The 13,066-nt window shown below is 42.7% G+C and overlaps 1 protein-coding gene across 1 annotated transcript in view; it reads left to right on the forward strand.

Moving 5' to 3' along the window:
- LOC124719630 overlaps positions 1–13,066 on the forward strand; it is a 78,494-nt gene that overhangs the window by 30,512 nt on the left and 34,916 nt on the right. The window lies entirely within an intron of this gene.

Below are 13,066 nucleotides of genomic sequence, written 5' to 3' on the forward strand. Positions count from 1 at the left end.
TTCCCACAAGCAACACTGCACCCTTCCCCACCGCTTCCTTGCTATACTTCCTCCTTCTCCACCCTCCTCCTTACCACCAGCACTCACGGATTGCTTCTCCCATCAGATACAGTGGTAGTCATATGTGTGTAGATTTATTTACAGTTCTACCTTGCAAAAATACTTCTGTACTCAGTGGTCCACCAAATGGGACTTAAGTCCACAAAGTCCACATGATTTTGGATCTGCTGGCAAGTAATAACATGACACAAACTGATTTAAGCCTGTCATCATGACCAAGAGGCCACGCACGATGATATAGTCACAACATTCAACGTGTCGACAACTTGGCACCCTAGATCGTCCCACTTACCATTTCGAGTTGGGGTGGTGGTGTATTGCACTGCGTTAGCTTTGCTCATTATGTCTCATCTTTTAAGTCTGTGTAGATTGTCACAAAACAAAATATACTTCATCAATATCAAACAGACTCACTTCCTATGAAACTGTGTTTCATGGCGGTTTGTTAACTGGGAATGTGCAAGAAAAGCTTGTTATGCCATAGAGGTGAAGCACCAATTATTCGCCTGTCCAGTTTCTTCCAACACCAGCCGCGTTCTCACTGAAGAGCTGGTTGCCATCCTCTCTGCTCACATTTTTTGGCAGCAGCGACGTCAGACAGTCCACTGTAGGACAAATAACGCTTTTCATACTATAATGGCCTAATTCGATGGCCCCACTGAAACACTCTCCTGACCATCCATTACATAATTTTTTGTACCTCCCAACGCTGACAACGTGGGAGGGACTATTTTTCCTTTCAGTTCTACACTGCCTGTGACTCTTTCACCTGTTAGCACCTCAGGGGGTATCTGTCTCTGCAAACTACACAGTATTTTTTCTCCTGACACGACAAGCCAAACTACTGCCACGATGACTTGGGATTTTTGTGGGCACTGTCTTCCTCCTGCGCTTCAATGATTTCTTGTAGCTGTCATATTCTGAAAATCAGGCAGTTAGAAACAAAATTCTAATCCCTTTTGATTCCAGGTTTGGATCATGATGTAGTTTTCGCTAACCTCTCTTTAATAAAGGTTTACATCCATCTACATACAGTATGTGATCAAATGTATCTGGACACCCCCAAAAACAAACGTTTTTCATGTTAGGTGCATTATGTTGCCACCTACTGCCAGGTACTCCATATCAGCAAACTCAGTAGTAATTAGACAGCGTGAGAGAGCAGAATGGAGCGCTCTGTGGAACTCACGGATTTGGAACTTGGTCAGGTCGTTGGGTATCACTTGTGTCATATGTCTGTACGCGAGATTTCCACACTCCTTTACATCTCTAGGACCACTGTTTACAATTTGATAGTGAAGTGGGAATGTGAAGGGGCACGTACAGCACGAAAGCGTACAGGCCGACCTCTTCTTCTGACTGACAGAGACTGCCGACAGTTGAAGAGGATCGTAGTGTGTAATAGGCAGACATCTATCCAGACCATCACACAGGAATTCCAAACTGCATCAGGATCCACTGCAAGTACTATGACAGTTTGGCAGGAGGTGAGAAAACTTGGATTTCATGGTCGAGAGACTGCTCATAAGCCACACATCACTCCAGTAAATGCCAAACGACGCCTCGCTTCGTGTCAAGAGCGTAAACATTGGACAGTTAAACAGTGGAAGTGACAAACCACGGTACACAATATGGCGATCCGATGGCAGTGTATGGTATGGCGAATGCCCAGTGAACGTCATCTGCCAGCGTGTGTACTGCGAACAGTAAAATTCGGAGGCGTTGGTGTTTTGCTTGGCACAATCACAACACAGGCGTACACTGATGTTTTAAGCACCTGATGTTTTAAGCACCTTCCTGCTTCCCACTGTTGAAGAGCAATTCGGTGATGGCTACTGCATCTTTCAACACGATCGAGCATCTGTTCATAGTGCACGGCCTGTGGCGGAGTGGTTAAACGACAATAACATCCCTATAATGGACTGGTCTGCACAGAATCCTGATCTGAATCCTACAGAACACTTTTCGGATGTTTTGGAACGCCGACTTCGTCCCAGGCCTCACCGACCGACATCGATACCTCTCTGAGAGCAGCACTCCGTGAAGAATGGGCTGCCATTCCCAAAGAAACCTTCCAGCACCTGATTGATCGTATACCTGCGAGAGTGGAAGCTGTCATCAGGGCTAAGGTTGGGGTAACACCATATTGAATTCCAGCATTACTGGTGGAGGGCGCCACGAACTTGTATGTCATTTTCAGCCAGGTGTCCGAATGCTTTTGATCATATAGTATAGGTTTCCTCTGCTACCTACTCTTAACCAATATTTTAATTTGCAAACTTAATCACTGTGAATAGAACGTGTGTAGTGAGATGACACATCACTTGTCTGACATTCACTGACAGCAGCAGTTGGTGTAAGGTGTGAGACGACTCATCATTCACTCAGAGTGACAGTCGTTCTCAGTCCTGGCGGTTAGAGTCTCTTTAAGAACAGTACTGTTACGCTGACTTTTGTCGCTATGACTGGCACATCGTTCCCTCCAGACACATGCACAGTGAGCGTTGACAAACCAGTACCTTGGGTAACTTCATTCATGGTCTGTTCATGTGCTTGTCCAAAAATGATAGATCACTTTTGCCATTCCGTAAGATCTACACGTCGACCCGCCTTAATTTACAGATCTGTCACAAGCGACCTGCACGAGCACACCGCGATTACCACCCCAGTGTTGTGGCTGAAGTCAGTGGCGGGGGTCACGTGACTGCATGGTACCAGTCCTGCAACATCTGTAGCACTCCAAAGCGACACGTGTGCTCAGTTAAGCTGGTAAACAACATTTTGTCTGGTGGGTTTATGTCACGTTTTCCAAATTGTATGAGGCTTGCAAAATTTTTGAGTACACCTACTTTGGCTAATAGTGAGCATCATGTTGGAAATCAAGAAGTGATTGCCCACTTTGTTTTTAATTTCACTCAGAAAAGTTATCAACAGGTTAATGTCTTTCTACAAAGACCAAAGCAAATCAATGCTCAGTTTGCAGACCTGGTATAGAAGGGGTCTGTGTTCGGTTCCAAGTACTGCGAAGTATTTTACCTCGGAGGACTGGAATGGGGTGTCCTCAGCCTGGTGATGTCATTTCACGAGATGATTGCGTCCGAAAGTCCGGCTCCAGGTCCTGGATGTCGACAGTGTGCTGGAGAGCGGTGTGGCGGTCGCACACTCCTCCATGCCCCTCCCACGACGCCACTGGCGGAAGATGACGCGGCGACCGCTCTGTCGCCCCTGGGGCGCCAGGACAAGAGCGCAGATTTTGTTAGCGTAAGTTTATTCTTACTGCTAGTGACATTCGTATATGAGTGAGGCTACGACAACTTTTCACCGAATATTTATAAATCTCGTGCCTTAGTTCCTCATTCGGACATAACTTTGCTTTAAAATCATAAAGGAAACACCTTCCTGATGTTCGGCGGCTGTTATTCGCTTAATCACAAACTGGCTTTCAGCTCCTTAACTCATCGTCAAGTGTCAACGTGACGCTGACCTACAAACTGAGAGCCGCATTGTGATTAAATAAACACCAAGAAAGTGTTTGCAGTACGATTTTCCTGTCGTGTTCTGTCAAACACGGAGTAAATTCATTTTCTTTTCTTTCAAATGGTCTTATATCTCAATGATATTAAATCGTAGGAAACAAAGTTACCTGTCTTTAGGTTATTCAGTGAACAAATCAGTCTGAACTGTGAAATGTAAAGGTGTAACTAAATTAGGAAATGAGTCACTAGAAGTAGCTGACGGGTTCTGATACTTGGACAGCAAAATTACTGAGCTCGGAAGAGGTAGATCTACATCTACGTGATTACTCTGCTATTCACAATAACGTGCCGGGCAGAGGGTTCAACGAACCACCTTCAAGCTATCTCTCTGTACCGTCCCATTCTCGAATGGCGCGCTAGGAAAACGAGCACTTAAATTTTTCTGTGCGATACCTGATTTCTCTTATCTTATCGTGAAGATCATTTCTCCCTATGTAGGTGGGTGACAACAGAATGTTTCCACAGTCGACGGAGGGAACTGTTCATTGAAATTTCAGGAGAAGATCCTGTCGCAACGAAGGACGCCTTTGTTTTAATGATTGCCACTCCATTTCGCGTATCATGTCTGTGGTACTATCTCCTCAATTTCGACATAATACGAGCTGTTGCCCTTCTTTGAACGATTTCGATGTCATCCGTCAGTCCCAATTGATGAGGACCCCACACCGCACAGCGGTACTCCAGAACAGGGCTGACAAGCTGGTGTAAGCAGTCTCTTTAGTAGACCTGTCGCACCTTCTAAGTGTTCTGCCAATGAATCGCAGTCTTTGGTTTGCTCTACCCATAACATTATCTATGTGATCGTTCCAGTTTAGGTCATTTGCAATTGTAATCCTTAAGTATTTACTTGAATGAACTTGTGTGATTTATCGCGTAATCGAAATTTAGCCGATTTCTTTTATTACTCGTTTGAATAACTCCACACTTTTCTTTATTCAGGGTCAAATGTTCCTCAGATTCTCTCCTATCTCGTTAATATTGATCAGTGGAGGGCCTGTAACACTTACTTGGGGAACGCCGGATATTACTTCTGTGTTACTACTAACTGACCTTTCTGACAGGAAATCACGAATCCAGTTGTGTTTCACAAGAACGATATTTTCTGAAGCCGTGCTGACTATGTGTCAATAAATCTTGTTTTTCGAGATAATTCGCAATGTTGTAATACAGTATATGTTCCAAAACCCTACTTCAAATCGACGTTAGTGATAAGGGCCTGTAACTGAGATGATTACTCCTATTTCCCTTTTTGGGTATTGTTGCGACTTGAGCAATTTTCCAGTCTTTAGGTACGGATCCTTCTGTGAGCTAAATGTGGGGCTATTGTATCAGCTTACTCCAAAAGGAACCTGACTGGTATTCAGTCTGGACTGGAGGCCTTGCCTTTTTTAAGTGAGTTAAGCTGCTTCGTAACGCCGAGGATATCTACTTCTATGTTTCTCATCTCGGCAGTTGTTCTTGATTGTAATTCAGGAATATTTAGTTCGTCTTCTTTGGTGAAGGAGTTTCGGAAACCCGTGTTTAATAACTCTGATTTAGCAGCACTGTCATCAGTGACTTCACCGTCGTTATAGCGCAGTGAAGGTATTGATAGCGTCTTGCCACTGATGTGCTTTATGTATGGCCAGAATCTCTTCGGGTTTTCTGCCGGAATCCGAGACAGAGTTTCGTTGTCGAAATTATTAAAAGCGTCTCGCATTGAAGTATGCGCTATATTTCGAACTTCTCCAAAACTTTGCCAGTCTTGGGGATTTTGCGTTCTTTTTTTCGTTGCTTCTGCGACAGTGATATGGCGCGTTTTGTGTACCAAGGGGGAACAGTACCATCACTTACTAATTTGTGTGGTATATATCTCTCAAGTGCCGTCGATACTGTCTCTCTGAAATCATTCCACATCTTTTCTACGATTACATGACCAGATGGGAAAGAGTGGAGGCTGTCTCTTAAAAAGGCGTTAAGAGCTTCTTTATCAGCTTTTTTAAATAGATACACTCTGCGTTTCTTTTTGATGGTTGTAGGTGTCACGGTATTCAGCCTAGCAGAAACTGCCTTTTGGTCGCTGATCCCCGTATCCGTCATGATACTCCCAATTTGTCCAGGACTATTGTTGCTAAGAGGTCAAGTATGCTTTCGCGACCATTTAGGCTTCGAGTGGTCTCATTGAGTTAGTGTTCAAAATAATTTTCTGAGAAAGTATTCAGTAAAATTTCGGATGACGTTTTATGCCTGCCGCCGGGTTTAAACGTATAAATTTTCCAGCATATCGTGGGTAGATTGAAGTCATCAACGATTGCATGAGTGGGGTACCTATTTGAAATGAGAGTCAAGTTTTCTTTGAACTGTTTAGCAACATATCTTCTGAGTAGGGGGGGTCTACTTCTGATAGCAATAAATACTCAACTACAACTGTGCTTAACCTATCCTTTCTGAAAGATCGTTAGAAAAAATTTCGGCTGAACTTATTTCCAGGTTTAGCCAGCTTTCCGTACCTATAACTATTTGAGCTTCTGGTTCTTTCCCAAACAGCTACGACAATTTACAACAACAATACCGCTTGTTTCTACAACTGCCTTACTGTGTTTTACCTGCCCCCTTGTAGACATGTTTTTCTGTGGTTTCCTGAGACCCTCTAACCTAAAAAAGACCCTCTAACCTAAAAAAGAAGAAACAGAAATCGATATAGAAGAGATAAGGGATCCAGTATTACTATCGGAATTTAAAGAGCTTTGGAAGACTTAAGACCAAATAAAGCAAAAGAGATAGATAATATTCCATCGAAATTTTTAAAATCATTGGGAAGTCGTAAGTAAACCATCATTCACGTTGTTGTGTAGAATTTATGAGTCTGAGGACATTCCATCTGACTTCTGAACAAACATCATCAACACAATTCTGAAGATTGCAAGACCCGACAAGAGCGAGAATTGTCACACAATCAGCTTAACATCTGATGTATCCAAATTTCTGACAAGAATAATATTCAGAAGAAACAAAATAAAATGCAGAATCCATTATATGACTGTCACCTTGGCTTTAGGGAAGGTAAACCACCAGAGAGGCAATTCTGACGTTGCGGTTGATAATCGAAGCAAGGAAGAAAAAATCAAGACACTTTCATAGGATTTATTGACCTGGAAAAAGCGTTCGACGAGGTCAAATGGTGCAAGATGTCCGAAATTCTGAATAAAATAAGGGTAAGCCATAGTAAAGATTGGGTAGTGTACAACATGTACAAGAATCAACAGGGTACAATGAGAGTGGAAGACCAAGAGTGAAGTGTTTGGATTAAAAAGATGTAAGAAAGGGATGTACTCTTTCGGCCCTACTGCTCAATCTATTCTTCGTAAATGGAATGATGGTAAAAAAAGAAATGTTCAAGAGTGGTATTAAAGTTCACGGTGAAAGGACATCAATGATAACGTTCGCTGATGACCTTGCTGTCTTCAATGAAAGTGATCAAGAATTACTGGATTTTCTGAGTGGAATAAACAGTCTAATGAGTGCAATATATGGACTGGGAGTAAACTAAAGAAAGACGAAAGTAGCAGAAATGAGAACAGCGACGAACTTAACATCAAACTGGTGGTCACGAAGTAGATGAAATTAAGGAATTCTGTTACCTAGGCAGCAAAATGACCCATGAGAGACGCAGCAAAGAAGGACAACAAATGCAGACTAGTGTTGGCGAAAAGAGCATTTCTGGCCAAGAGGAGTGTGTCAGTATCAGACATAGGCCCTAATTTGTGAAAGAAATTTCTGAAAATGTACGTTTGGAGCATAGGATTGTATGGTAAGTGAGACATGGACTTTCGGAAAACCGGACAAGAAGAGTATCGAATCATTTGAGATGTGGTGCTACAGAGTAATGCTGAAAATTGGGCTGACTGATGAGTTAAGGAATGAGGTGGTTCTCGGGTGAGTCAGTTAGGAGAGGAATATATTCGAGCACTGACAAGAAGAGGAGACAAGACTGTAGGACATCTTTTAAGTTATTGGGGAATAGCTTCTATGGTACTAGAGGGAGCTGTCGAGGGTAGAAACTACAAAGATAAACAGAGATTGGAGTATATCCAGCGAATAATTGAAGACAAATGTTGGAAGTGCTACTCTGAAATGGAGAGATTAGCACAGGAGAGGAATTCATGGTGAGTTGCACCAAACTAGTCAGAAACCTGGTGGCTTAAAAAAAAGTGCCTGTCGTTTAAGAATATAGTATACCACCAGACATGAGAACACACTGTGTCCTGATGCATTACTCACACCACCATTGTAGGAGTTGAATACCAGAAAAGACATGTTCATTCACAAGAAAGTGCATGTACCTGCTTTTATTTTATCAGCCTGTTCGCTATGAACCAAAAGCTACTTCCTCCTGAATATAGTTTACTATTTTATTCAGTTCCTAATTCGAGTGTGTAAAGATAGTGTCTATCCCATCCAGAAGAAAAACGTCTCCAGAGTCATCTGCTGCAGTTGTTAAGTTGTCATTAAGATATATTAGAAAAAGAAACGGCTCTAGCATGTCAAGTTACTTAGTGACGTGTTCCATACATCATAGTCACGATAAATAAATAAATAAACGTTTTGATGATGCGAACCATCTCACAAAATAGGACACAATTTTTAAACCAAAATATTCACATGACTATGGGCTACTCAATTGAAGAATTCCTCTATGGCATAAAAGGAGTTGTTAAGGAGACACATCTTGAATCTACATTGAAAAACTCTTCTCTGATATGAAATTTTTTCAGATGGTGTATATTTCAGTTTTTCTGTGCCAAGGTTGCATGAAGGGCAAAGCAAATCCTCCTAGTGTTATGAATATCTCTGTTACTTTCAAACTCGGATTCATTTTAATGTAACAAGTTTTAAAGTTCATAAATGAATATGCTGGACGTATGTGTGAGGACCACTCATACAATTGTAATTATTTTCTTTGCGGAAATGAACAACTTGTTGCCCCTGTGAGGAGTTAGCCACGAATATTTTCCATTAAGACATCATTGAATGAAAATATGGAAAGTATTTCAACTTACTGATTTCTATATCCCCAGAGTTGGAAATTATTCTCATTGCAACAGTAAACCTAAACATTAAAGTCTACTCAACGGGTTTTCCCATTCAACTTTTTATCAGTATGGGCACTTAACAAATTAAAACTTCTAGACCGTTAATTATTTCTGGTCTGTATTCTCGGTTAATCAGTGGTAGGATGCTTTTTACAGTACAAAACTAGTTGGTAAGTGTGTGTGTGTGAGTGTGTTTTCAAATTTTAAAGGCGGCCCATTAGAGGCCACAAGTCAGTAACTTTTCCAAAAGCACAATTTACTATTTTTTCTGCTCATGATTTTTTACTAGCGTTCACAATAATACGTGTATCATCTGTGAAAATCACTAATTCTGTCTGCTGATGCAAGTAAAATAACATATCATCAACATGAAGCAAGAACAGTAGTGAGTACATTTATCAGTCAGTTAATTAGAGCAGGAATTGCTGTGTTCATGAACATGGGTATGTACAGAGGAATAAAAACGTTCAATAGATTGCTTAAGGAGACAAAAGTAAATAATAATAGTACACCACAGTCATGTCACAGCAAACTTTCTATCTGCATTTTGTTTTTATGTAAAACTTCATCTCAGTGTTCTTTACCCGAAAATACTGACATCTCTCAGAGCCCAACAGCTCACTCATTGTGGAGGGATGTTAGCTCAATATTTTCCAGCAAGCTGATGGGAAGTTATAGTACATGAAATTAAAACCTAACATCATCGTCAGAGTGTTGATAGCAGTTGATATTGTGTAGGTCGAGTATGCAGGTCTGTCACTAAGAGATGAACAGACAGTACACCACGAGTCTGCTCTATTCACCAGCCAGATATTCTGACTTCAGTATTCTGTTTTCCCTAAATCACTTCAGGCAAATGCCCATATGGTTTCTGCTATGAGGCCCCTGCTGTCTAACTGCCCCTTCTTGTCAAAATAGATGTGCAAATATCGAAATGTTTGTCCATAAGAATCGTAAGAATTATGTTTGTTGTCTTCAAGCTGTAAAACAACGACATGTACAATATCCTTAAAATATTGATCCACACAGGAATAAAACAACCATTCCAGCTGTTACATGAACCAGGTTGAGCATGCATTAGATATGGTAAAAGTGTGGGTCCACCATCATGAGAACTCTCTCCGTACTCATTCGATGGTGTCAGGAATGGCTCCATGGAAGAGTGTGGTAGGCCTGGGCAGAGATGAATCGGCCAGTTTGCAGACAGCATGCCAAAAGTCACTAGCAATGTGTCCCACAGAATCGTGTTAGGGCCCTTGTTGTTCATGTTTGGTATCAACGACCTAGGAGCATAGTTACAATAACATCAGGCTCTATGTCAATACTTACTTACCTTATGTGTGCAGATTGGTAACAGTACTAGAGACCCGATCAGCCAGAACATTATGACCACCGACCTACCAGTGATATAAACCCACCCAGGCGACGGAACTGTCACCCTGTGAGGAATAATTGCCACATGCACGGTGCATCTCTAGTATCAGTGAGTATTCTGTGCATGTTTATAATGTGGAAGGCACGTGATATACGTGAGTGTGACCGAGGACAGAGTGTGATGGCCCAGAGGTTCAGCACGGAAACTGCACGACTTGTCGGGTGTTCTGGGACTGCAGTGGTGAGTGTGTTCAACATGTGGCGACACCGTGGTGGAAGCACGTCCACACGTCGTGGGGTTGGGTGGCCACCCATCATTACAGATGTCGTACGTCGTAGGCTGTGCAGACTGGTGAACCAGGACAGGCAGCGGACAGTGGGGGAACTAACATCCAACTTTAGTGCTGGCCAGATTTCAAGTGTGTCTAGACACACAGTGCACCAAACACTCCTAGTGACAGGCCACCACAGCTGAGGGCCTATGTGCCTGCAAATGTTAACGACGTCAGCAACTACGACTGAAATGGGCACACTACCATCGACTCTGGAACTTGGCGCAGTGGTATATTGTGGCATGATCTGTGAATCCCGATACCTTCTTCATCACTCCGCTGGAAGGGCCCCAATCCGTCGTCTTCCAGGGGAACAGTTCCTTCACGTGTACTGTGGGGTGGAGACAGACTGGTGGCGGCTCCATAATGCTCCAGGGAACACTTACATGGATATCCGTGAGTCCAATGGAGCGTCATAATGTTCCGGCTGATAAATGAATTTCCAGTACTGAGACACATGGGTGGCTTTGTCATTTGCCATCATAAAGTATGCCACTGTGATCGTTTTGCCTGTTTTTGGACATATCGTTAAGTCTTGTGTTGTAGCACATTCACGGGAGTTGTTCTTCTTAAATCTCCATTTTCTCAGCTTGGTATTGCAGGGTGTGATGGTAGTTCTTAAGTGGTGAAGCACCTGCCATGTCGGAAACAACAGATGATTCGCAGCAGCCAGTGGTTCTTCAGGCTTTATGAGCATCTGATCAGTACAGTTTTGCAATAAATTTTTCATCCTATTTCAGGAGGCTCGTTTACAGAATTAGTCCTTCGCATTAGACTCCACTGGGATATCAGTAGCCTGTGCTGTATTTGGTAACCGTATAAATGGTGCCGGTGATAATCGGACTGCAACTTACCTTCTGTTCATGGGTCGAGCTATGTCGAAAGTTAGCTAAATTTGCCGAACTAGCTTTGTTTTTAGGAGACAGACACTACGCGCTCTTTCTCATTGTTTGCCACCTCGGCATATGTGGCAACTGCAGAGTGGTACCAGGCATTTGTCGCATTCTCAGCTGCAGAGAAACATAAGACGAGAGTCGATGTTCTCAGAATTTGAGGATTAACTCCCCATTTCGTGCCGCTGAATTTTTGGATGATGTTATTATTCGTACACACTTTTCCCTTAACGTCCAAAATGTCACATTGTTGTTAAGTCGGATACCCAAATATTTCAGCGGTTCATCTGGTTCAGTTCTTGACACAGCCTCGCCACTTTAAATTGTGTATGTGCGTCTTTATTTGTAAAGTGAAAGTCACACATCAGAGTTCTACTGGGATTTGATGTGCGGAAGTGTTCTCCATAGTATGTCTTTGAGAATTCACACCACAAACGATTTTCCTTGTGAGCCCATGGCAATATCGTCGATATATATATATATATATATATATATATATATATGTGTGTGTGTGTGTGTGTGTGTGTGTGTGTGTGTGTGTGTGTGTGTGTGTGTGTAGACCAGCCGAAGTGGCCGAGCCGTTCTTCGCGCTACAGTTTGGAACCGAACGACTGCTACGGTCGCAGGATCGAATCCTGCCTCGGGCATGGATGTGTGTGATGTCCTCAGGTTAGTTAGATTTAAGTTGTTGTGAGTTCTAGGGGACTGGTGACCTCAGAAGTTAAGTCCCATAATGGTCTGAGCCATTTGAGCCAATTTTGTGTTTGTGTCATTTTTTCGCCTTCTCCTGTGCCTATTTCTTGTTTGTAGCGTCACATAAAAAGTCTATTTTGAAATAGACGTTCCCCTAATTTTGTCATTCGGAAGTCCTTGTTATAAAACTTAATGAGCAGCCGTTGGTGACTGACAGTATCATAGCCAGCCGACAGATCTGTAAAAGCAAGTCCCATTATCTGTTCCTGTTGGAGGCCGTCCTCTATATGTTGAATGAGACTATTTTACCACAAACACCAGGCATAAATCCTACTGGTTCTGGTATGAATTTGGTCTCTAATGCTACAAAAAGTCTTTCAAAAAGTATTCTTTCAATGGCCCCATAGAGATGACACGAATGTGAGAAAGGCGAGAAGTTTGAGTATCTGTAGGGTTTTTAGCAGGGCTACCACTCTGGCTTTCCTCTAGAGTTTCGGAATGTGCATGCTAGTGATACAGCTATTCATTAACCGTACATTACATTTTAATGTTGTAGTACCAAAATGCTTTATTCCTATATTGCAGATATCATCCAGGCCATCAGGCCTGTGTTCCTCCATTTCTTGGTGTGGCAAAGACGTCTGTTTCATTATTCATATCTCGTTCGATTTTCAGTCTTTTTAATTTTATGCTTTCCCGTTTAATTGAGGGCGGTAAGATGATCTGTAGGGAGTTGCTCTGGTTTGATCAGGCGCTGGAGTTGTAGGATGTCAGGATGTGGTTCCGCCTTAGCGTCGCCTCGCATTGAAGACACTCCCGCAGCACTCCCGGAACATCCGTCGAGTCGTGCAGTTTCTGAAATGCTCGTGCCGAGCCTCTGGGCCATCACAATCCGCCCTTGGAGGAACTCAGATGGACTGCGTGCCTTCCCATTCTACACACAGACAGCTCGCCCACTGATACCGCATGGTGTGTGTGTGTGTGACTAGCACACGTTCCTCGCCAGGTAAAGCTGCTACAGTCTGGACAGTTTCATATCGATAGTAATTTGGTGGTCACAGTGCTGTGGTTGACCAGTGCGCTGACCCTGTCCAAACCCAAACAAA

This window comes from Schistocerca piceifrons, chromosome 11 (genome assembly GCF_021461385.2).
Source record: "Schistocerca piceifrons isolate TAMUIC-IGC-003096 chromosome 11, iqSchPice1.1, whole genome shotgun sequence".
Classification (NCBI taxonomy): domain Eukaryota; kingdom Metazoa; phylum Arthropoda; class Insecta; order Orthoptera; family Acrididae; genus Schistocerca; species Schistocerca piceifrons.